The following is a 24,562-nucleotide window of genomic DNA, read 5'->3' as shown; positions in this document are numbered from 1 at the left end:
TGTTTACTTCTTTATTGCACCTGATTCTCCCCTGGACACTGAGATGGAGCTAGTAATATGTCTTCTTGGGTGGAGAGGGAAAAAGATACATCTTCCCTCCAAAAAGAGCCACAGTAGCTGCCCTTTGAGAGGTAGAGAAGCAGCGTGGCTTCTTGGAAAGAGCACGGGCTTAGGTGTCAGAGGTAGTGGGTTCTAATCCCAGCTCCACCACTGTGTGATTTTGGGGCAAGTCACTTCACTTCTCGGTGCCTCAGTCCCCTCACCTGTAAAATAGGGATTAGGACTGTGAGTCCTACGTGGGACAACCTGATTACCTTGTATCTACCCCAGCGCTTGGAACAGTGCTTGGCACATAGTGAGCGTTTAATAAATACCATCATTATTATTATTACATATGAAGGTCCTTCTCCCCCACCGCCCCGGCACCCTCTGCTCCCTAGAAAAAGAACCTGAATTAGAAAATATCGAAGACTAAACCAATGTCTATGATTCTATTGATCTATTTTGATGGTATTGATGCCTGACTACTTGTTTTGTTCTGCTGTCTGCCTCCCCCTTTTAAAATGTGAGCCCGTTGTTGGGCAGGGATTGTCTCTATCTGTTGCCAAATTGTACATTCCAAACAGTACAGTGCTCTGCACACAGTAAGTGCTCAATAAATATGATTGAATGAATGAAAATGTAAGGGTGTGAGGGCAAAAAGGGTGAAATTCCTCCTATATGTTAACCCTGCAGACTGAGGGTGGTGCAACATTTGCAGCATAGTATTCACTTTATGCCAACCACTGTACTAAGTGTTGGGTCATATATAATGCAATCATAGTAAGCAGTTCCTGTACCCTGTGGGGCTCACGATCTAAGGGGAAGGGAGAACTGGTACTTTATCTTCAGTATGCGGATGAGGAAAGTGAGGCATAGAAAATTTAGGTGACTTGATTAAGGTCATTCGGCAGGCAAGTGGGCGGAGCTGGGATTGAATCCAGGTCTCCTGACTCGCAGGCCTGGCCTCTTTCCAATAGGCTCCCAAATAATGCTGAAGACACAGAACTTTGCATAGTCGCAGATATTTCTAGCATCATTTCCAATCAAAGAAGAAAGGAGATTGACCACTATTTCTTACTTCTATAGTAGTATTTCTGGGTCTGATTGATCCATTTGTTTGAGTCTGTGCGGAAGAGATTCTTTGTGTGAATGTGTGTGTGTGTGTGTGTGTGTGTGTGTGTGTGTGTGTGTGTGTTGGTGATCTTCTACATAGTCCCAATTAGTTCGGAGTGTTCCTGATCGACAGCTAATCGCACGACACTTCCAAGATCCCTATCCCTGTTTTAGAATCAATCAGTAGCATTTCCTAAGCATCTGCACTTTATCAAGTCTTTGACAGAGTATTTTAGTGTCAGTAAACATGATCCTTGGCATCAGGGAGTTCACAAACCAGTGGGGAAGACAGACATTAAATGAATTACAAGTAGGAGGTTTGTATGTGAGTATCCAAGAGCTTAGATGATGTGGAAGTGCTCAAGTAGTGGTTTGAGAACGAGGGGTAAGGAAATGAGAAATTAACCTGGTAAGGCCTCCAGGAGGAAATGTGATTCCAGAAGGACCTTAAAGATGGAGAGAGCACTGGTCTGACGGATAGGAAGTGGATGGGCATGCTAGGCAGAAAGGAGAGCGTGAGCAAGAAGTCTGTAGTGAGAGACACGAGGATGAGGCATAATGATTAGTTTGGTTTTGAAAGGTGATGAATGTGATTAGGGGATGGAATCTGAAATACACCTGCATCATTTTTCTGATGAAACATTCAGTCCACATTCCCCCACTCCTCATAAACCTCCAGTTGTTGGCCATCCACCTCCACATCAAACAGAAACTCCTTACTATAGGTGTTAAGGCACTCAATCAACCTTAACCCTTCTACCTTAGCTGATTTCCTAATACAGTCCAACCCATATTCTTTGTTCCTCTAATGCCAACCTGCTGTTTGTAATTTAATCTTGCCTATTCCACTACCTACCCCTTGCTCACATCCTTTCTATATCCTGGAAATTCTTCTCCCTTCATATCTGATGTCACCACTCTTCTTCCTCCTCCTCCTCCTCCTCCTCATCATCAATCTCACTTATTGAGTGCTTGGGATGCCTCATGATGTAGTGGGAAGCAGCATGGCATAGTGGTGGATAGAATACAGACTTTTAGTCAGGGAAGGCTTCCTGGAGGAGGTATGCTGTTAGTAGGGCTTCAAAGATGGGGAAAGTGATTAATCTCCTTGAGCCTCGGTTTTCTCAGCATAATATGGAGAGAATGATGATGCCTCAATCAATCAATCAGTCAGTGGTATTTATTGACCACTTACTGGGTGCAGAGAACTGTAATAAGCACTTGGGAGAGTATAATAAGTAGACTGGGTAAACATGATCCCTGCCCACAAGGAGTTTACAGTCTAGACAGGGAGAAAGATAACATAAATTAGGGATAATTAAGTGTTGTGGATCTGAGAGTAGGGTGAGGAAACTGAGGCTCAAGGAGATCAAACCATGACTAGATTCCAAGTCTCTCTATTCACAGAGCAGTCCTTTTTTCCCCTGGACCAACAGCAGGACTAGGGGATAGTAATTCTCTCCCTCTCTACTTTACAGTAGAGAGCACATTACTTGTTTAAGGTATCATTATTTAGACATGACTATATTCTGTGCGTATTTTTATGGCCCCGAGTTCACTTTTTATTACATGAAATGTGCAGATTTATTTAGGTCAATAGGGTGCTTCTGTAATATATTCTTATAGAAACTTAAAACAATGTTTTTAATCCAGGTTTCTGAGAATGTAAGCATAAAGACTTAAGCGGAGTTCACCATTACATAACAGAATGTCAAAATCAAGTCTCTGTCTTAATTGGAAAAAAATCCCAAATGCAAAGCAATAAAATTTTGGTTTTCACAATCCATCAGAGAAGAGAAATGTCAGTACAGCGTTAGCTTTCTAATAATCTCTAATTAAAGTAAACTTGTTTGAAGTTAAATCATCTTACCATGACACCATATCAAAGAAAAGAGCAAAATGAGAGTTGTTCAGAAATTAAAAAGAACTCATTCCCCTGAACTCATTCCCCTGAGGTATCCAAGACGTAAGTAGACGGTAACTGGGTAATACACACCCACACATGTCTTTCAATCTAAAAATGGACAAACATAATTGAGAAATGACTAAGGTTTTGAAAGCCTCTAGGTTACTGATAGCTTTTTGATGAGAAAGAACACCACATCAGATTTGTTGTGAGTAAGGTTCAGAAAGTTGACCAAAACTTCCCCCAGACGATTAAGATATCTTTCAAGAATTTATTTCACTTAATACAAGAGAAAGAAAGAGACAGAGAAAGCGATGGACAGGAAGATAGAGTTGGAAAATAAGAGGAAAGGAGATTGATAAAGAGAAAATGGTATCACTTCTTTAAAGATATTTTCATTTCAGCCAACTCTGTGAACTTTATCTTTTGAGTGTTGCTTTCTCATCAGAGAGAAGGACCTTTTGAAAGACCTTCTGAAAGACTTGATCATTTCTCAATTTCACTTTTATTCATTTTGCCCGTGTAGGTGTGAAATAATCATGTCTCGTGTCAATTTTAGGTTATCTTGTCTTCTCCTCCACTGTGGCATTGAAACTCTGTTTTGTTGGAGAAGCAGCGTGGCTCAGTGGAAAGAGCATGGGCTTTGGGCTCATGAGTTCGAATCCCAGCTCTGCCACTTGGCGGCTGTGTGACTGTGGGCAAGTCACTTAACTTCTCTGGGCCTCAGTTCCCTCATCTGTAAAATGGGGATTAAGACTGTGAGCCCCACGTGGGACAACCTGATTCCCCTATGTCTACCCCAGCGCTTAGAACAGTGCTCGGCACATAGTAAGCGCTTAACAAATACCAACATTATTCGTTTTTAATGGCATTTATTTAGCATTTACTATGTGTACTGAGCACTGGAGTAGGTACAAGCTAATCAGTTTGGACACAGTCCATGCCCCACATGGAGCTCATGATCTTAATCCCTGTTTTGCACATGAGGTAACTGAGGTAACAGATGAGAAATGATTTACCCAAGGTCACACATCTGAGAAGTGGCAGAACTGAAATTAGAATCCAGATCCTTCTGACTCCCAGGCCCATGGTCTATCCACTAGACCATGCTGCTTCTCTGTGATATCAGTTTGTTAGTGAGTAGCTATTTCTACAGGTAAATGTGATGAGCATATTTTAAATTTAGAACAGAGCCCACACCCCAAGCAAACAGCGGTGAAACTGGGTATTATAAATGATGTCTCATCAAGGTAGAGATTTTATTTTTTCTCTCAGGTTTACCAACCTCTATTCTTTGCAGTGTTTTTGCAAATGAAGATTTCATTTCTTCAAGACAAAAAGAAAAGAAAAGGGCAAAGTTAATATCCATGAGAGGTTTGGAATCCAAAGTTTAGTCATAATATTAATCGTGGTTTTTGTTAAGCACTTACTATGAGCCAGTCCGGTTGGACACAGTCCCTGTCCCATGCGGGGCTCATAGTCTCAATTCCCATTTTACAGATGTGGTAACTGAGGCCCAGAGAAGTGCAGTGACTTGCCCAAGGTCACACAGCAGACAAGTGGCAGAGGTGGGATTAGAACCCAAGATATTCTGACTCCCAGCCCCAGGCTCTATCCACTAAGCCATGCTAGTACAGTGATCTGTAAAAACTTCTTCGCAAAGGGGTGGAGAAAGATGCTAAAATGAGGTCATTTTTGCCTCAGAGGGCTAAATACGAGCCTCTTCATTCATTCGTTCGTTCAATCGTATTTCTTGAGCACTTACTGTGTGCAGAACATTGTACTAAGCACTTGGAAAATACAATTCAACAACAAAGAGAGACAATCCCAGCCCACACTGGGCTTACAGTCTAGAACATGGGAGTGAAACATCAAAACTAGTAAGTGGGCATCAATATAGAGTTATAGATCTATGCACATCAAAACAGGCAAACAAGCATCAATATAAATACATAGAATTATAGATATATAAATATATACTCAAATGCTGTGGGGTGGGGAGGTGGGGTAAATTTTTAAAAAAATGATGGTATTAGGTGCTTACTATGTGCCAAGCACTGTTCTAAGTGCTGGGGTTGATACAAGGTAGTCAGGTTGTCTCACGTGGGGCTCACAGTCTTAATCCCCCTTTTACAGATGTGGTAACTGAGGCACAGAGAAGTTAAGTGATTTGCCCACAGTCACAGAGCTGATAAGTGGAGGAGCTGCGATTAGAACCCACGACCTCTGACTCCCAAGCCCTGGATCTTTCCACTAAGCTACGCTGCTTCTTCATTAGAGCAAAGGGAGCAAGATGGGGTGACGTGGAGGGGAGGGAGAGCTGAGGAAAAAGGGGATTTAGCCTGGGAAGGCCTCTTGGAGGAGGTGAGCCTTTAGTTGGGCTTTCAAGGGGGGAAGTGTGATTGTGTGATCACTGCCCTGCTCCTCCTCTTCTTCTACCCCTGCCTACCTCTTACTCCCTCCCTATCAGCTCACATCTTTAGGTTTTCTTTAGCTTCTATTAATCATTTTTACAGCTTCTTATTGCTAAAGCAAATGGGCACTTTACACTTTCATCCAGGAAAATCATTTTTGTCAAAATATCCCCACCCCATGAGATAGGGCACATCTGAGGATAATAATAATAATTGAGGTATTTGTTAAGTGCTTACTGTGGGCCAAGTACTGTTCTTAGCTTTGGGGTAGATATAAGGTGATCATGTTGTCCCACGTGGGACTCACAGATTTAATCTCCATTTTACAGATGAGGTCACTGAGGCACAGAGAAGTGCAGCGACTTGCCCAAAGTCACACAGCTGATAAGTGGTGGAACTGGGATTAGAACCCATGACCTCTGGCTCCCAAGCCCAGGCTCTTTTCACTGAGCCACGCTGCTTCTGTGAATACATGAGCATAGAGAGAAGGTGAGGAATTACAAGTTAGTGCAGATCAGGGAATAGACAGTATGAACTTCAGCTTCCAGCCCAGTAGATGAATCTTGACTCTTTGCTTGCTGGATTTCCCAAATTGAAACTAATTTCTCAAGTTACTTGGCAAGACTTGAGACAGCAAAGGAGTTAAATGACTTTGACATAATTTATTTATATTAATGTCTGTCTTCTCCTCTAGACTGTAAACTCATGTGGGCAGGGAATGTGTCTACCAATTCTGTTATACTGAACTCTCCCAAGCACTTAGTTCAGTGCTCTGCACGCAGTAGGTGTTCAATAAATACCACTGATGGTTTGATTCAGAACAGCATGATCTAGTGGAAAGAGCAAAGGCTTGGAAATCAAAGGACCTGGGTTCTAATTCTAGCTCCACCAATTGCCTGTTTTGTAACCTTAGGAAAGTCACTAAACTTTCTCTGCCTCAGTTTTCTCATCTGTAAAATGGGGATTCAATACCAATTGTCTCTTCCCTTTAGATGGTGAGCCCCATATGGGACAGGGATTGTTTCCAATCTGATCCAACCTTAGAACATTGCTTGATACATAATTAATGCTTAACAGATGCCATTACTATTATTATTATTTTTCAACTTCTCTGCCTCAGTTTTTTCATCTTTGAAATGGGGAGATAGATTTATTCAGGGTGACTGTGGATGATGCGTGCCTTTTCAAATGACAAGAGAATTCTAAAGAACCTTTATTATCTTCATCTGATTTATCAGAACATTGTGAAGGTAAAAAAACAGAACAGCTAAGAGATTTGAAGGTCTTTCTACTACTAGTTGTATCCTTATTCTCCATCTTGCTCTGACTATTTCTAAATATTTTGAGTCTATCTTCTTCTTTTAGTAGATTGTAAACTCCTTGAGGTCAGTAATCATGCCTTCTACCACAGCCCATATGACTGATGTGTGGAGGAGAGAGAATCTAGACGTTTTTATTTATTTTTCATCGCATTCATTAAGTGCTTACTCTGTGCCAGGCACTGTTCTAAGCACCAGGGTAGATATGAGCTCATCAGGTTGGACCCAGTCCAAGTCCCATGTGGGGCTCACAGTCTTAATCTCCATTTTGCAGAGGAGGTAACTGAGGCATTGGGAAGTTAAATGACTTGCCCAAGGTCACACACAGCAGACAAGGGGTATTGCTGGAATTAGAACCCAGTTCCTTTTGACTCTGAGGCCAGTTCTCTACTCTCTGGGCCATGATGCTTCACACTTCATGACCATTTCTCTGAGTTGAGGAAGTGAATTTAAAAGCAACACCCAAGCAGGAAGTTCAGTAGAATGTTTTGGGCCTTACATTTCTGTGATGAAAGGAGCAAAATTGCTTCTGAGAGCTAGAATTCACTGTGGTGGAGCCGATTGATTCATGCTGAGAATGACACATGACCTGACAGCTAGTTTCTGCTTTTAATGTCCACCACTCTTGATGCTAGACTCATGACAATCAAGGGGCAGAAGGTCTGGAGCAAAAAATCTGTCAGGGACCAAATAATGCATCTTGACTAAAAATTTCCTTCATGGTGGTTTGCACAACTGTATCGTTACTCTTAATTGAAATTGACTTTTAAAATGAAGTGTAAATTTTCTCTACGTTTGGGGGAAGGAGCAAGGCCTAGAGAAAAGAGCACAGAACTGGGACTCACAGGACCTGGATTCTAATCCCGGCTCCACCACTTGACTGCTGTGTGACCTTGGGCAAGTCACTTACCTTTTGTGTGCCTCAGCTACCTCATCTATAAATCGGTGATTAAGAGTGTGAGCCCTGTGTTGCACCTGATTATCTTGTACTGATCCCAGCAATTATTACAGTGCTTGGCACATAATAAGCCCTTTAACAAATACCACAGTTATTATTAAATTAGAAACTTTTTTATGGCTCCTATACTTTTCCTAGCATATGATTTTATTTTTATTGTTATTTTATTAATAGTAACAATAGCAATTATGATAGTATTTGTTAAGTGATTATGTGATGGCATTTGGCATTTGTAAAGCATTTACTATGTGCAAAGCACTGTTCTAAGCGCTGGAGAGGATACAGGGTAATAAGGTTTTCCCACATGAGGCTCACAGTCTTCATCCCCATTTTACAGATGAGGTAACTGAGGCCCAGAGAAGTTAAGTGACTTGCCCAAAGTCACACAGCTGACAAGCGGCTGAGCGGGGATTTGAACCCATGACCTCTGACTCCCAAACCCATGCTCTTTCCACTGAGCCACGCTGCTTTCCTGAAGTACTGGGGTAGAAACAAGATGATCAGGTCCCACATGGGGCTCACAGTGTTTTGAACTCTCCCAAGCACTTAGTATAGTGCTTTGCGCATAGTAAGCGCTCAATAAATATGATTGAATGAATGAATAAGTAGGAGGGAAAACAGGTATTGAATTCCCATTTTGCAGATGAGGGAACCGAAGCATTGAGAAGTGAAGTGATTTGCCTAAGGTCACGCAGCAAGTACATGGTGGAGTTGGGATTGGAATCCGGGTGGTAGGACTCTGAGGTCCTTGTTCTTTTCATTAGGCTACGCTTCTTGGGTTAGGTCCTGTAAAAAAGTAGAGGTTTTTTGAGTTTGAATTCATGGAATCTTGCTATGGGCAGGGAATGTGTCTACTAATTCTGAGATATTGTTATATTATACTCCCCCAAGTGCTTAGCTCAGTGCTCTGCACAAAATAAATGCTCAATAAATATGATTGATGAATGTATGATATCTATGTTTAGAGGTCTACCAAGACCAATGCTGCCTTGGAACAGGGTATGGGTCTACCAGCTCTCACACTGTACTCTTCCAAGTGCTCAGTAAGTGTTCTGCACACAATAAGCATTCAATAAATTCAATTGATTGATTGACTGATGATTTGCCTTCAGTCATCTGGTGCCAGAAGCCAGAGACCATCTGTGGAACAATGATTGGGTCTAAGAGGGAAGTCAGAGATGTTTTTCCAAGGTGTTTCTGCACTTTTTGTGGCCACATCCGTGCTCTTCCTCTTCCCATCACTATATATTCGATGGTGGAGAAACCTAGCTCAATCATCAGAAATGGTGGTGAGGAGACCTACCTACTTCAAGAACTACTAGAATTTGGAGAACTGGAAATGCTAGCTTAGAGTCCAGGATAGTGCTCTAGGAACTATTGGATTAAGAGGCTTTTTGGCTTTGGGACACTGAGATTGGCGCGATTTAGCTATGTAACACCGAACTATGTCTAATGTTCATGATGTTTTTGAGGACAATTCGGGACACAGAGTAAAAACTTCAATCAGAATCTATTTGAGACCTCTGTGAAATTCAGTAATCATGGCTAAACCAGATTCCCAAACACTATAATGGCTAAAATCAAGATTAAATCCATATTACAAATGGGAAAGATTAGCAAAAAGAAGATTAAAAAAAATAAGATTTACAGAATGATATTTAAAAACACTGAGGTTCAAATATGCAACTGTTTTCCTGATTACCAGAAACACTCACCATTGCCATTGTTCTTGTCTGTCCGTCTCCCCCGATTAGACCGTAAGCCCGTCAAACGGCAGGGACTGTCTCTATCTGTTGCCGACTTCTTCATCCCAAGCGCTTAGTACAGTGCTCTGCACATAGTAAGCGCTCAATAAATACTATTGAATGACTGACTGGCCACCCTAAGGCTTTGCTTTGCTGGCAAAGGGTTTAAACTAAAATAATCCCAAATTGATTTACCCCAGCTTCCATTTTGCTCCAGGTATGGTTTAAGTGGAGAGACACAGGTAGTGGCTAGAACAAGTACTCGGGAGTCAGAAGGACCTGGGTTCTAATCCCATCTCGGCCTCATGTCTGCTGCATGACCTTGGGAGAGTCACTTAACTTCTCTGGGCTTCAGTTACCTCCTCTGTAAAATGGGGATTAAGAGAGTGAGGCACATGTGGGACGGGGTCTGTGTCCAATCTGACTAATTTGTATCTATTCCAGCGTTTCTAACAGTGCTTGGCACATTGTATTTGCTTATCAAATACCATAATTATTATAAATGTTATTATATGAAATTTTCTCTGGCTAGGTCCCAGGGCACCAGACAGACACAGAATGGCAAAGCAGAGGAAATTAAAGTAAGGCTTCTTTTCCAAACTCTCCTCAGGGAAATTCTGCCCCAACCACTGGAGGTTGGAGGGCTCCTGCTATTGGCAGAGAAGCCAAACTCCTCCCAGAAAGTCCCAGTAGCTTCCCGGGAAGCAGACCCCTTTTCTATTACCTGTCCTGTTTGAAAGATTTGAAATCATGACACTTGGCAGTGACCTCATTGTCTCATAGAACGACCAATCCCAGAACAACTTGCTTTGAATTTGAGTATCTCAGCCTGCCCAGATGGCCATTTCAAGGCAGTGTTTCCACAATATTTTGGGGGGAGGTGGCTGATATTGGCAGTGAGACTCCGTGCCCCCATCCCCTTTGTGCACAAGATACCACCTTTTTTTCTCATTGCTCAGCTCTACCGGGCCCCTGAAGAGTTTACGCCTATTCCATTTTTAATGCTGGCAGTGTGCTTGAGGTAGATCTTGAAGAAAGAGTCTGTGAGAACTATGCCAGGGAGGCAATTCTGCTGTCATTAATATCTCCCAGTCCTAACCACGATCCCTAGCCAGGGGTGTGAGATGATTGCTGTGGAATAAATTTAGCACTGCTGCTCCCTTTTTATCAGTGTGTGGCCTAGGGGATGGAACACAAGGCTGGGAGACAGGGGATCTGGGTTCTAATACTGGCTCTGCCGTTTGTTTATTGTGTGACCTTGGGTAAGTAACTTCTGGGCCTCAGTTTCCTCATCTCTAGAATTCATTCATTCAGTTGTATTTATTGAGCCCCTACAATATGCAAAGCACTGCCCTAAGTGCTTGGGAGAGTACAGTGTAATAATGAAACAGATACATTCTCTGCCCAATGGAGCGGCATGGCTCAGTGGAAAAACCTCAGGCTTGGGAGCCAGAGGTCATGGGTTCTAATCCCGGCTCCACCACTTGTCAGCTGTGTGACTTTGGGCCAGTCACTTAACTTCTCTGGGCCTCAGTTACCTCATCTGGAAAATGGGAACGAAGACCGGGAGCCCCACGTGGGACAACCTGATGACCTTGTATCCCCCTCAGCGCTTAGAATAGTGCTTGGCACATAGTAAGCGCTTAACAAATGCTGACATTATTATTATTAATACCTGTTCTCTCTTCTTATCAGATTCTGAAAACTGAATGGGACAGGGACTGTTGCAGGGCCCTAATTATATTGTATTTTCACAGTGCTTGGGACATAGTAAATGCTTAACAAAGGCCACTATTTTTATGAACCCCCATGGGCCTCTATTCACTCTGTGCATTATAGCTGCCCTTAGGAGTGATTATTGTTTAGACTATTTATAGAATTAGTAGAGGCAGCATGGCTCAGTGGAAAAAGCCCGGGCTTGGGAGTCAGAGGTCATGGGTTTGAATCTCGGCTCCGCCGCTTTCCAGCTGTGTGACTTTGGCCAAGTCACTTCACTTCTCTGTGCCTCAGTTCCCTCATCTTTAAAATGGGGATTAAAAACTGTGAACCGCACGTGGGACAACCTGATCGCCTTTTATCCCCCCCAGCGCTTAGAACAGTGCTTTGCAAATAGTAAGCGCTTAAATACCACCATTATTATTACTAGTGCTTCTAGATCTGCACAGAGTAGGGGCTCAATAAATACGAATGAATGAATGAACAGTAGTAATAATAATAATGATGGTTTTTGTTAAGCGCTTACTGTGTGCCAAACACTGTGCTAAGCACTGGAGTAGTAACAGCAGTGTAGAAATACTAGTTTCAGAAGCATCATTTATTGAGTTTCCCCTAGCTGCAATTCATGGTGCTAAGTTCTGGGGACAGTACAACATAGATAAGTAACAGATTCCTTGCCCTCAAGGAGTTTTTCCTCTAATGGGGAGTGGGATGAGGGGAGAAGGGGTTGAGGGCAGATGTAAAAATAAGTACCAGTAAATGAAATAGAACAAACAATTGAATAAACATTTAAACAAAAGTTCTTAGCATGGAAATGAGTAGGTTCACAAGTGCTTGAGACAGGTGATGACTTCATAGGATTTGGCACGCTGTGAATTATTCAGCCCCTCTCAGGGTTGCAGCTGGAGAGTTTCCAGTACTTTGCCAGTCTTGACTACGGGAGGGAGAGTCAAGCAGAGGTCTGTCCATTCCATTCCTGGCTTGGCCAGTGGCTAGCGATTGGAAAGCGATCTGCTACAAGTCAAAACTCCCCTGTGCTAGGCAGCAGCGGCACGGGAGAGAGTCAAGGACAGAGACTCAAGTTGACTGCGCGGAAGGAGTCAATGGTAAACCACTTCCATTTTTTACCAAGAAAACTTATATGGATTCGCTACCAGAACGATGGCAGATAGAGGTAGGGCATTCCGGGAGCGATGTGCCCATGGTGTCGCCATGAGTGGGAGGCGACTCGACAGCATAAGACAAGAATTATTCAGAGAAGCCCTGCTTGTTCTCTCAGTCATTGACTGATTCCCAATTTACTGCCTATCCAAATAGAGCCACTCCTTCAGAGTCTGGACATCGCCCAACCCCAGGCAACCTGCTGGGTGGAGTTGACCGAAACCGTTCAGCAAACTTGCCAGAATAATGTCAGTGTGCAGAGCACAAGAGAAAAAGGCCTGAAGCCAGGGCTGTCTACAATCAAGGCTCAGTGAGACAGTTATGCATTTACAACGTGGTTAATTATAACCTGCTTCATTGGTTTGTATTCATTCACAGGCTGGCGTTCTTGAAGAAAGGTTAAACATAAGGCAAGCAGGTGACGAGAAGTAGCGTGGCTTAGTGGCAAGAGCACGGGCTTGGGAGTCAGAGGACGTGGGTTCTAATCCCGGCTCCACCACTTGTCTGATGTGTGACCTTGGGCAAGTTGTCGCTCAACATCTCTGGGCCTCAGTTCCCTCCTCTATAAAATGGGTATCAAGACTGTGAGCCCCACATGGGACAACCTGATTACCTTGTGTCTCTCCCAGCACTTAGAACAGTGCCTGGCACATAGTAAGGGCTTACCAAAGATCATCATTCAATAGTATTTATTGAGCGCTTACTATGTGCAGAGCACTGTACTAAGCACTTGGAATGTACAAATAGGTAACAGATAGAGACAGTCCCTGCCCTTTGATGGGCTTACAGTCTAATCGACGGGCTTCATTATTATTATCATTAAGAGGAAACTCGTACGGAGGAAAGCACAACCCCGAAAGCAGGTCTTGAGGGGAGACCCTCCCCTTAGGATACCTACTCCCTCCCTCTTCTTTGAATGAAGCTTCTGAGGATCCCGATTGGCTACGAAGGAAGCACAGGGAACCCAATCTCTATCGATAATGAAAACGATATTCTTCACTTTAAATATGACTTGGCCCGTTGTCAGTATTTCTATGGAACTACAGTGATCTGAATGCAATGCTCATCTTTAAAAGTCTCTTAGGATAAGGCAGAGAACTGAAGTATATCAATATAAAAAAGTATTTTTAGAGACTTCGTGGCACAATTATCCAATGTAGTATGTTTGAAGAGGAATGAAAGTCATTAATAGTAATTGGCATTGAACTGGAAAGGTAGCGTGTTTACACTGAAGGCTGTTTTAAATACACCAATATCTGAATGATTCAGTCATTGTTACCACAATAATTTAATTAACATCCACCTCCTGTGGGGGAGGGGAGAAGGCTTTAGAAGCTTTATCTAGGGTTCTGCAATTTTTCTTGGATAATTTCCCCCCTGATGATTTTCTTCAGGGGCTGGGTGGGCTAGGGAAGAAGGTTGGGAGGAGAATGTCTTCCCCTGAGGAGCCTTCCCGAGTAGGTAAGGAGAGAACAACAAACCCTGTCTTACATGAACTCACATCTGTGAGAAGTGAGAGGACATTTAAAGACAAAGCAAGGTGAAACTTGCAAATCTGCCAACAGAGATTGACCCATTTCTCCCCAAAGAACCAGGCACCTGGCTAATTAACATTAACTTATTATGCTTCTTGGAAGGGGTGTCAGCTTCTTGCTTCTGTCTTTCTTTTGTTAGATTGTTCTCTACCCCCTTTAATTTGAGAAATAAGAGAAATGGCCTAGTGAAAGGAGCACAGGAGTAGAAGTCAGAGCACCTGGGTTCTCATCTTGGACTCATCGCCTGTCTGCTGTGTGATGTCGGGCAAGTCACTGAACTGTGTCTCAGTTTCCTCATCTGTGAGACCCCAGGTGGGGCAGGGAATGTGGACCTGATCATCTTGCCTCTACTGCAGTGCTTAATACACTGCTCGGCATATAGTGAACATTTGAATATCACAATTATTATTATTTAGAGCTCTGTTTGCTTGGAGAGCAAGAGAGTAATAGACATTTTTGAGGAGGATGGCACCAGGTTTTCTAACATAACAATCATAAAACTCCTGCCAGCCAAAAAAACCCAGATTTTGTTTCTATGAATATATTCAAAGGTGTGTTTGAACATTTTAGTAACAATCCTTGGCCTTACTTGGCCCCCTAATGGACCAGCATCTCTTTAAATCCATCTCTTTAAAGCCATCTGATGCAAAATGGAGCTGGCCATGGTCCACCATGGTCATTTGTGACCGACCAGATAGTTAAAGGGAAGCAGTATAACATAGTGGATAGGACACGTGCCTGGGAGTCAGAAGGTCATGGGTTCTAATCGCAGCTCCGCCCCTTGTCAACTGGGTGTCCCTGAGTAAGTCACTTCTCTTCTCTGTGGCTCAGTTACCTCATCTGTAAAATGGGGATTGAGACCGTGAGCCCCTTGTGGGACTGAGACTGTGTCCAACCCTATTTGCTTATATCCACCCCAGTGCTTAGAACAGTACCTGAAACATAGTACGTGCTTACCAAGTACTACAATCATTATTATTATTATTATTATTATTATCATTAGAGGACCTGGGGTCTAATCCCTGCTTTATCGCTTCTTCTCTGCTGCATGACCTTGGGAAAGTCACTTAACTTTTACTGTGCCTCAGTTACCTCATCTGTAAAATGGGGATTAAATCCCACTCCCTCCAATTTGGTCTATAAGCCCCAAGTGGGACAGGAATGTGTTGAATCTGATTACCTTGTATTCATTCATTCATTCATTCATTCATTCATTCATTCATTCATTCAATAGTATTTATTGAGCACTTACTATGTGCAGAGCACTGTACTAAGCATGTGGAATGTACAAATCGGCAACAGATGGAGACAGTCCTTGCCCTTAGATGGGCTTACAGTCTAATCGGAGGAGACGGACACACAAGAACATGGCAATAAATAGAGTCAAGGGGAAGAACATCTCATTAAAACAATAGCAAATAAATAGAATCAAGGTGATGTACATCTCATTAACAAAATAAATAGGGTAATGAAAATATATACAGTTGAGCGGACGAGTACGGTGCCGAGGGGATGGGACGGGAGGGGGGAGGAGCAGAGGGAAAAGGGGGAGAAGAGGGTTTAGCTGCGGAGAGGTGGGGGGGTAGAGGGAGCAGAGGGAAAAGGGGAGCTCAGTCTGGGAAGGCCTCTTGGAGGAGGTGAGCTTTAAGTAGGGTTTTGAAGTGGGGAAGAGAATCAGTTTGGCGGAGGTGAGGAGGGAGGGCGTTCCAGGACAACGGGAGGAGGTGGCCCAGGGGTCGACGGCGGGATAGGCGAGAACGGGTGACGGTGAGGAGGTGGGCGGCAGAGGAGAGGAGCGTGCGGGGTGGGCAGTGGAAAGAGAGAAGGGAGGAGAGGTAGGAGGGGGAAAAGTGATGGAGAGTCTCGAAGCCTAGAGTGAGAAGTTTTTGTTTCGTGTGGAGGTCGATGGGCAACCACTGGAGGTTTTTAAGAAGGGGAGTGACATGCCCAGAGCGTTTCTGCAGGAAGATGAGCCGGGCAGCGGAGTGAAGAATAGACTGGAGCGGGGAGAGAGAGGAGGAAGGGAGATCAGAGAGAAGGCTGACACAGTAATCTAGCCGGGATATTACCAGAGCCCATAGCAGTAAGGTAGCCGTTTGGGTGGAGAGGAAAGGGCGGATCTTGGCGATATTATAAAGGTGAGACCGGCAGGTTTTGGTGACGGATCGGATGTGTGGGGTGAACGAGAGAGCCGAGTCAAAGATGACACCGAGGTTGCGGGCCTGAGAGACGGGAAGGATGGTCGTACCATCCACGGTGATAGGGAAGTCAGGGAGAGGACAGGGCTTGGGAGGGAAGATGAGGATCTCGGTTTTGGTCATGTTGAGTTTTAGGTGGCAGGCAGACATCCAGGTAGAGACATCTTGGAGGCAGGAGGAGATACGAGCCTGAAGGGAAGGGGAGACGACAGGGGCGGAGATGTAGATCTGTGTGTCATCTGCATAGAGATGATATCTATCTCATCTCTTAAAACAGTGCTTGACACAGAGTAAGTACTTAACAAATGCCATTATTATTATTTGTATTATGGTAGATGAATAATGAGACCAACTGTCCTTTTTGCAGCTTCCAAGGGCCTTGGCAGTTGATGTGAAAGAATCCTCCTTCCTTCTCTGTTATTTTTCTATTGAGTTTTTGCTGCAGAAATAACCATGTCAAGCAGAAAAAATCACTACCCTGATGGCAGCTGCTTGTGATGTCACAGGGGACCAAACAGATGCTTCGATGTCAGAAGTAGATTTAATCACATCTCTTATATATAGGAGAGAATAGTAATGAAACATCACTCCACTACAGTATTAGTATTTTATTGACTAATAGTAAAAAGCTCTGTTCTTATCGATATTCTTGGTTATTGCTGTAAAGGTCCCAGACAACGCAGGACTTCTGAAGGTGAAAATGGCTGCATGTACTTGAGGTTATGAGGCAACTGGGAGCAGAATTATTTATGTGAATTAAAACAGCAATTACACTTCTTCTCCACTTCCTTCCGTCTCCCCCCACCTCTCAGCTCCGACTCACACAATGAGTGAGTGATCTGGTAAAGTCTCCTTTAAAGGAGTAGTTTTTATTCTCATTCATTCTCCATTCCTTCCAGACCTTTCAGGAATGTTATACCAGAAATTCCTCAAAAAGAGGTTTCTGGGAAATCTCTTTCTTTAAAATGCATCCTGTACTGACTTAGAAATGGAAAAAATCAGGTGAAAGACTTTTTAGTTATCTATGTGATGATAAATTATCCTATTCTTCAGTAAGAGCTTCTCCTGTGGTTTCTTCTTCTGCTATTCTCCCTGGCTTGGTTTAGGCACATAAATGAATGGACAATTGCACTGATATTCCAGGTAAATGTCCAACACAGAACTCTTCACATTCATTCATTCATTCAATCGTATTTATTGAGCGCTCACTGTGTGCAGAGCACTGTACTAAGCGCTTGGAATGTACAATTCGGTAACAGATAGAGACAATCCCTGCCCAACAACGGGCTCCCAGTCTTAAAGGGGGAAACAGCAAAACAAAACGAATAGTCAGGTATCAATACCATCAACATAGATAAATAAAATCATAGATATATACACATCATTAATAAAATAGAGTAATGAATAATATATACAAATATACACATTGCTGTGAGGAGGGGAAGGGTGTAGAGCAGAGGGAGAGAGAAAGGAGGAATGGGGAGAGGAGGAGGGGCAGAGGGAAAGAGGGGGCTCAGCCTGGGAAGGCCTCCTGGAGGAGGTGAGCTCTCAGTAGGGCTTTGAAGAGGGGAAGAGATTTTGATGGATGTGAGGAGGGAGGGCGTTCCAGGTCAGTGGTAGGACGTGGGCCAGGAGTCGACGGTGGGACAGGTGAGAACACGGCCCAGTGAGGAGGTTAGTGGCAGAGGAGCGGAGTGTACGGGCTGGGCTGGAGAAGGAGAGAGGGGAGGTGAGGTAGTAGGGGGCAAGGTGATGGAGAGCTTTGAAGCCAAGAGGTCAGAGATTTTGTTTCATGCGATGTTTATTAGGCAACTACTGGAAATTATTGAGGAGGGGAGTGATATGCCCAGAGCGTTTCTGTAGAAAGAGAATCCGGGCAGCTGAGTGAAGTAAGACTGAAGTGGGGAGAGACAGGATGGGAGATCAGAGAGGAGGCTGATGCAATAATCCAGTCGGGATATTATGTGAGATTGTACCAAAAAAAATAGCAGCTTGGATGGAGAGGAAAAGGTGGATCATATTGCTACATAAACCCTGGCCCATCACATGACTTTCCTTCCTGTCTCCCAAGCCCGTAACCTTGGCAATATCCTTGACTTTATCATTCAACCGACATATTCAATATGTCACAGAATCCTGTCACTTCAACTTGCATAACGTTGTTAAAATTAGATTAGACTGTAAGCCCGCCAAAGGGCAGGGACTGTCTCTATCTGTTGCCCACTTGTTCATTCCAAGCGCTTAGTACAGTGCTCTGCACATAGTAAGCGCTCAATATATACTATTGAATGAATGAATTGAATGAAAAATCCATCCTTTCCTCACCATCCAAACTATTACCATATCAATCCAAGACTTATCCTAACCCTCCTTGATTACTGCATCAGCCTCCTTCCTGACTTCCCTGCCTCCCATGTCTCCCCACTCCGGTCCATACTTCGTTCTGCTGCCTGGATCATTTTTCTATAAAAAAGTTCAGTCCATGTTTCCCCATCCACCTCCTCATTAAACAGAAACTCCTTACCAGTGACTTTAAAGCACTCAATCACCTTACCCCCTGCTACCTGACCTCACTGCTTTCCTATTACAACCCAGCCTGCACACTTCACTCCTCTAATACCAACCTGCTCATTATACCAACGTCTCTTCTATCTCACCGTCGACCTCTTGCCCACGTCCTGCTTCTGTCTTGGAACGTCCTCCCTCGTCATATCCCAAAGACGATTACTCTCCTCCAATTCAAAGTCTTATTGAAGGCACATCTCCTCTAAGAGGCCTTCCCTTCTCATTTCCTCTTTGAGGAGGATGAGGTAAATGCAGACATTTTATGTTGCTTTTCTACTCAACCTAGGGTTTAAAATATGTGCACTTTCATTCCTAACAATTTTCTTTCCATACTCTTTCAGCCTTGTAAATAGATATTGGACCTTTGCCCTTTTTAAAGGTTAAATCACGAGAGCACCCATAACATGTTTCCATGGAATGATCTTATGTATGCTAATGGAAGAATCCTTTTTCACCTGAAATTTTCATTTCTATGACAACACTGAGTTACAAGCCAGAGAGAAAATAAATACAGGCATTATGTGTAGCAGTTCACTCAAAACAATTAAAATAATCTCTAGTTCAATCAAACATGCATATTTATACTTGAAAGCAGCACAGCAAATAAACTGACTGCTAGGCTGACTTCAGGAACTGGATCTCAGTGCCAGCATTCTTCAGATTTTTCATTTTATCCTTCGATATGAAAAGACTATCCTTTCCTATTTTTGTCCGTTTATGAGCGAATATAAGGTTAGATAATGAGCAGGTTTGGTACTCATTCTGATTATTAAATTCTGAAATTGTCAAGACAGTAGTGGGATTTTCCATATCTCTGAGAAATAGTTATAAGAAAAATTTCAGGTGTTTGCATTTCTGGAAACCTAAGTCATTAAGACTCTAAATCCCCTTAACTGTGAGCTCCTGAAAGCTCTTCTCCACGGGTATCTCTGAATTTGCTATCTAGTTCTGCAGTAGGGGCTTTCAAGGACATCTCTGCTCTGCATTTCCAAAATGAGACTAAGAAGCACGCTTCTCATTTGTTAATTCATTCATTCATTTGCAATCATTAAGTGCTTACTGAGTGCAGAGCACTCTACTAAGCATTTGGGAGAGTACAATACAACAATAAACAGACATATTCCCTGCCCACGAGGGAGCCAGATATCTATCATCTACCTATACATATTTGTATATGTATATATATATGTTTATATATGTGTATATATACGTGTGTGTGTATGTACATATATTCCTTTACCTCTTCCCTTCTCCCTAAACTCCTTAATCCCTCATCCTTCTTCAGGGAATAAATATATATGCCCTGCCTGGCCAGGGAGTGTGTCTGTTATATTATTTTATACACCCCCAAGTGCTTAGTACAGTGCATTGCATACAGTAAGCGCTTAATAAATACGATTAAATGAATGGATAAATATGCCTTGGGGCTGGAGCTTGCTTTATTGGCATCTGATATCCTGGTTTCCCCAGTCCCTCCTCCTTCAGCTTTCTCCCCAAATCCATTCTCCAGGCTTGACGGGTGGAAAGCTGAGGGAGGATGAGGGATTAAGGAGTTTAGGGAGAGAGGAAGAGATATGGGAAGCAACTTCTCCATCTTTCTTTGTCGGCTGCAGTCATGTCTGCCTACTCTATTGTAATGTACTCCCCCAGGTACTTAGAGTTTTCTGCACATGCTAAGTGCTTAATTAATACCACTGATCAGTTGATCCTGAGCCTCTGCTAGCATGCCCTCCTTAAGTTCTATCCATCATCAAGCAGCCGGCTCCCTGTCTTCCCCATCTCCTCAACTCTGACTCGAGTTATTTGCTCATTGCACAGACAACTTTTTTTTTAATGGCATTTGTTAAGTGCTTGCTGTGTGCCAGGCACAGTATGAAGCACTGGGGTAAATACGAGATAACTGGATTGGGCACAATATCTGTCTCACAGGGGGCTCAGAGTCTTCATCCCCACTTCACAGATGAGGTAACTGAGGCACAGAGAAGGTAAGGAACTTGCCCAAGGTGACACAGTAGACTAGTGGTAGAGCTGGGATTAAAACTCAGGGCCTGTGACTCCCAGGACACTAGGCCATGCTGCTTCTCAACTTGGTCTGCTTCTTTGGTATATTTCTGGGAAGGCTTTCTCTTCTATCAAAGAAAAGAAAGACATAGAGATAATGTTTCCACTCTTGATTTGGGCTGGGTGTTTTATGAGAGATTAACTGGCTCTCACGGTATAACTTTCATCTCCCCTTCCCAGTTCAGAGAAAGATCTCCTTTTCACAAATCTTCCTATTCGGAGTCCAATTTTGTCCATTAGCATGCCCACAATTATGCCTGGCTTTTCTTCCATCATCTAGAATCTGTTATATTTATGCTTGAAATTGAAAATGGATGGTCTGATTTTTCTGGATGAAAAGGTAATCTTTATTATCTAAATCAATTTGTCTCTAATGGCAGCCCAGAAAGTAGCTATTGGCAAGTTATGGACCATGTTTAGTAACCCCCATAAATCCTCTCCAGGCACAGAATTTGTTGTCCCTGCTTGATTTTCTGCACACTCACACGCCTTTTCTCCAGCAGCACCCCTTCCATCCCCCGCCACCCCTCCAAACTATTTTTCTGAGTATGGCTTAAAGAAAAACAAAAATAAAACAAAAAAAAAAGCAAAACCCATCAACAGTACAAATGAAAGTTGAAAGTAGAGAGTATTGATATTTTTATAAATGTAAATCACATAGAACAAGAAGCAACAGTGAGAAGTAAGATTAAATTCCCATTAATGGGCACATTGACTTTATAACCGAGTTGTGTGAATGAATAGAGCAGGCAAGTTCCATTTTTAGTTTTGTCTCCCTCGAGGTCAGAGATCATAGCTACTAACTACTGCACTCTCTCGAGATCTTAGGTCAGCCCTCGACTTGTCATTGCTGTTATCCCCTTTTTACATCTAGGTAAACTGAGCCACATGGTAGTTAAAGGACTTGTGTGAAACTTACCTTTTTTATAGGTATAGTACTTCTGAATCTTGGTCCTTGGTTTTCATTGATAGTGAACAAGAATCTACTAGAGAAATCCATTTACCTTAGATGGTTTAGTTATCCACTTATATCACCGCTGACCTCTCACCCACATCCTGCCTCTGTCCTGGAACGCCCTCTCTCTTCATATCCGACAGACAATTCCTCTCCACATCTTCAAAACCTTATTGAAGACACATCTCTTCCAAGAGGGCTTCCCTGACTAAGCCCTCATTTCCTCTTCTCCCACTCCCTTCAGTCACCCTGATATGCTCCCACCCCTCTGTCAGCCCCACAGCACTTATGTACATATCTGTCATTAATTTATTATATTATTGTCTTATCTCTCCCTCAGGATTGTAAGCTCACTGTGGGAAGGGAATGTGTCTACCATCTCTCATATTGTAATACTATACTCTTCCAAGTGTTTAGTACAGTGCTCTGCACTTAGTAAGCACTCAGTAAATATGATTGATTCACTGACCTGAAGGCAGGGGGCTGGACCAGAAGACTTCTTACAGTTGTGGGGAATCTGTGATTGTGTAGGGAGAATTGCAAAAATCAAGGAAAGAAGATAGGAGGGAATGAGCTCCTTTATTCACTTTAAATTGATATTTTCTCGCTAGCATTAGCTGTAGTTACTGTGATAGTAATTAGTAATGGTGATTGTAATGGTATTTTATTTAGTATACTATACCGAGTACTTGGGAATTGCAGCAGAAACAAAAGACATGTCTTCTGCCTGCAAGGAGCTTACACTCAGCTAGGAGAGGCAGGTATATAAATTAATATTCACAGTCAGTGGAATCACAACTAATAAAATTCCAAACTAAAACGCAGGTATACATAAGTGCTGAGATTGGACACAAATAAATCCATTAGTGTAAGAGATGGCTGAAGGGTGGATAAGACTTGAAGTGCTGAAAATTAGTTGGAGAAGTCTTTTGGAGAAGGTGAGATTTTAGAAAGGATTTGAGGTCCCTCTTGATCCTTGTGGCCAGAGATCACGACCACTATAATTCTATTGTATTATACTCTCCCAAGCATTCTGTACGATGCTCTGCAATCGATCACTTAATGGTATTTACTGAGCACTCACTGTGTGCAGAGCACTTTTCTAGGCACCTGGGAAAGCACAATACAACAGAGTTTTAAGCATGCTCCCTACCTATTAGGAGTTTACAGTCTATAAGAGGAGACAGACATTAAAATAGATTATGGGTAGGGGTGATAGTAAAGTATAAAATATTTACCTAAGTACTGAGGGGCTGGGGTGAGCATCAAATGCTTAAGGGATACCAAGCCAAGTACATAGTTGACACAGGGGCAGGGTGGGTGAGGAACAGTCCTCTGTACATAGTAAGCACTCAATAAATGCCATCAATGATGAAATAAAGGGCTTAATCTGTGAAGCTCTCCTGGAGGAAATGTGATTTTTTTGGAGGGTAGGGAGAGGGGTTATGAAGGTGAATATAAAGTGGGAGGGAGTTTCAGGCCTGCGGGAGAATAATAATGTATTTGTTAAGCGCTTACTATGTGCAGAGCACTGTTCTAAGCGCTGGGGTAGACACAGGGGAATCAGGTTGTCCCACGTGGGGCTCACAGTCTTAATCCCCATTTTAAAGATGAGGGAACTGAGGAGAATGTGGGGAAGGGGTCTGTGGCAGGATAATCATGGGGAGATCAGGGTTTGGATGGGAAGATGAAGAATTCTGTTTTTGACGTGTAAAAGTTGAGGTGTCAGAGGGGCATCCAAATTGAAGTATCCTGAAGGCAGGAGAAAATGTGACTCTGCAGAGAGAAGTCAGGGCTGGAGAGGTCGATTTGGGATTCATCTGCATAAAGATGGTAATTGAAGCCAAGGGAGTGAATGAGTTCTCCAAGGGAGAGTATATACATGGAGAATAGAAGGGGACCCAGAACTGAGCCTTGAGGGGCTCTCACAATTAGAGGGTGGGAGGCAGTGGAGGAGACTGCAAAAGAGACTGAGAAGGAGTGATCAGAGAGATAGGAGGAAAATCAGGGGAGGACGGTGTTGGTGAAGACAAGGTTGGATAATGTTTCCAGAAAAATGGGTGCTCCACAATGTCAAAGGTAGCAGGAAAGTCAAGAAGGATTAAGATGGAATAAAGGCCGTTGTATTTGGCTAAAAGGGAGTCATTAGTGACTTCTTCTTGTCTTACGCTGTCGAGTCGTGTCTAACCTATAGCGACACCATAGATACATCTCTCCCAGAAAGCCCAACTTCCATGTGCAATCTTTCTAGGAGGGTATCCATAGAGTTTTCTTGATAAAAATATGGAAGTGGTTTACCACTGACGCCTTGTGCACAGCAAACTCGAGTCTCCGCCCTCCACTCTCTCCCATGCCACTGCTGCCCAGCACAGGTGAGTTTTGACTTGTAGCAGATGGCCTTCCACTCGCTAGCCACTGGCCAAGCTAGGAATGGAATGGGTAGGCCTCTGCTTGACTCTCCCTCCCGCAGCCGAGACCGTAGAGTACCTGAAACTCTCCAGCTGCAACCCTGAGAGGGGCACATTAGGGACTTTGGAGAGGGTTATTTCCATAAAGGGGGTAGAAGCCAGTTAGCAGGAGATCAAGGAGAGAGTTGACAGAGAGGAAACGGAGGTAGTGAGTGTAGACAGTTTGCTCAAGGAGGGCAGAGAGAGATGGAGTGGTAACTAGAGGGTGCAATGAGGTTAAGGGGGAAGCAGCGTGGCTCAGTGGAAAGAGCCTGGGCTTTGGCGTTTCGGGTCATGGGTTCGACTCCCGGCTCTGCCACTTGTCAGCTGTGTGACTGTGGGCAAGTCACTTAACTTCTCTGTGCCTCAGTTACCTCATCTGTAAAATGGGGATTAACTGTGAGCCTCACGTGGGACAACCTGATTA

The 24,562-nt window shown here is 43.3% G+C and overlaps 2 non-coding genes across 2 annotated transcripts; one reads left to right on the top strand and one right to left on the bottom strand.

Moving 5' to 3' along the window:
* Positions 1-12,097: 12,097 nt before the first annotated feature.
* Positions 12,098-12,235, top strand: LOC114811708. Its single transcript, XR_003759404.1, has one exon. It is a non-coding gene; the product is annotated as a small nucleolar RNA SNORA7 (small nucleolar RNA).
* Positions 12,236-24,070: 11,835 nt separating this feature from the next.
* LOC114811822 lies at positions 24,071-24,207 on the bottom strand. The gene has a single exon (XR_003759517.1). It is a non-coding gene; the product is annotated as a small nucleolar RNA SNORA7 (small nucleolar RNA).
* Between the last annotated feature and the right edge of the window lie 355 nt (positions 24,208-24,562).

This window comes from Ornithorhynchus anatinus, chromosome 4 (genome assembly GCF_004115215.2).
Source record: "Ornithorhynchus anatinus isolate Pmale09 chromosome 4, mOrnAna1.pri.v4, whole genome shotgun sequence".
Classification (NCBI taxonomy): Eukaryota; Metazoa; Chordata; class Mammalia; order Monotremata; family Ornithorhynchidae; genus Ornithorhynchus; species Ornithorhynchus anatinus.
This window is presented reverse-complemented; position numbering and strand designations above follow the sequence as displayed.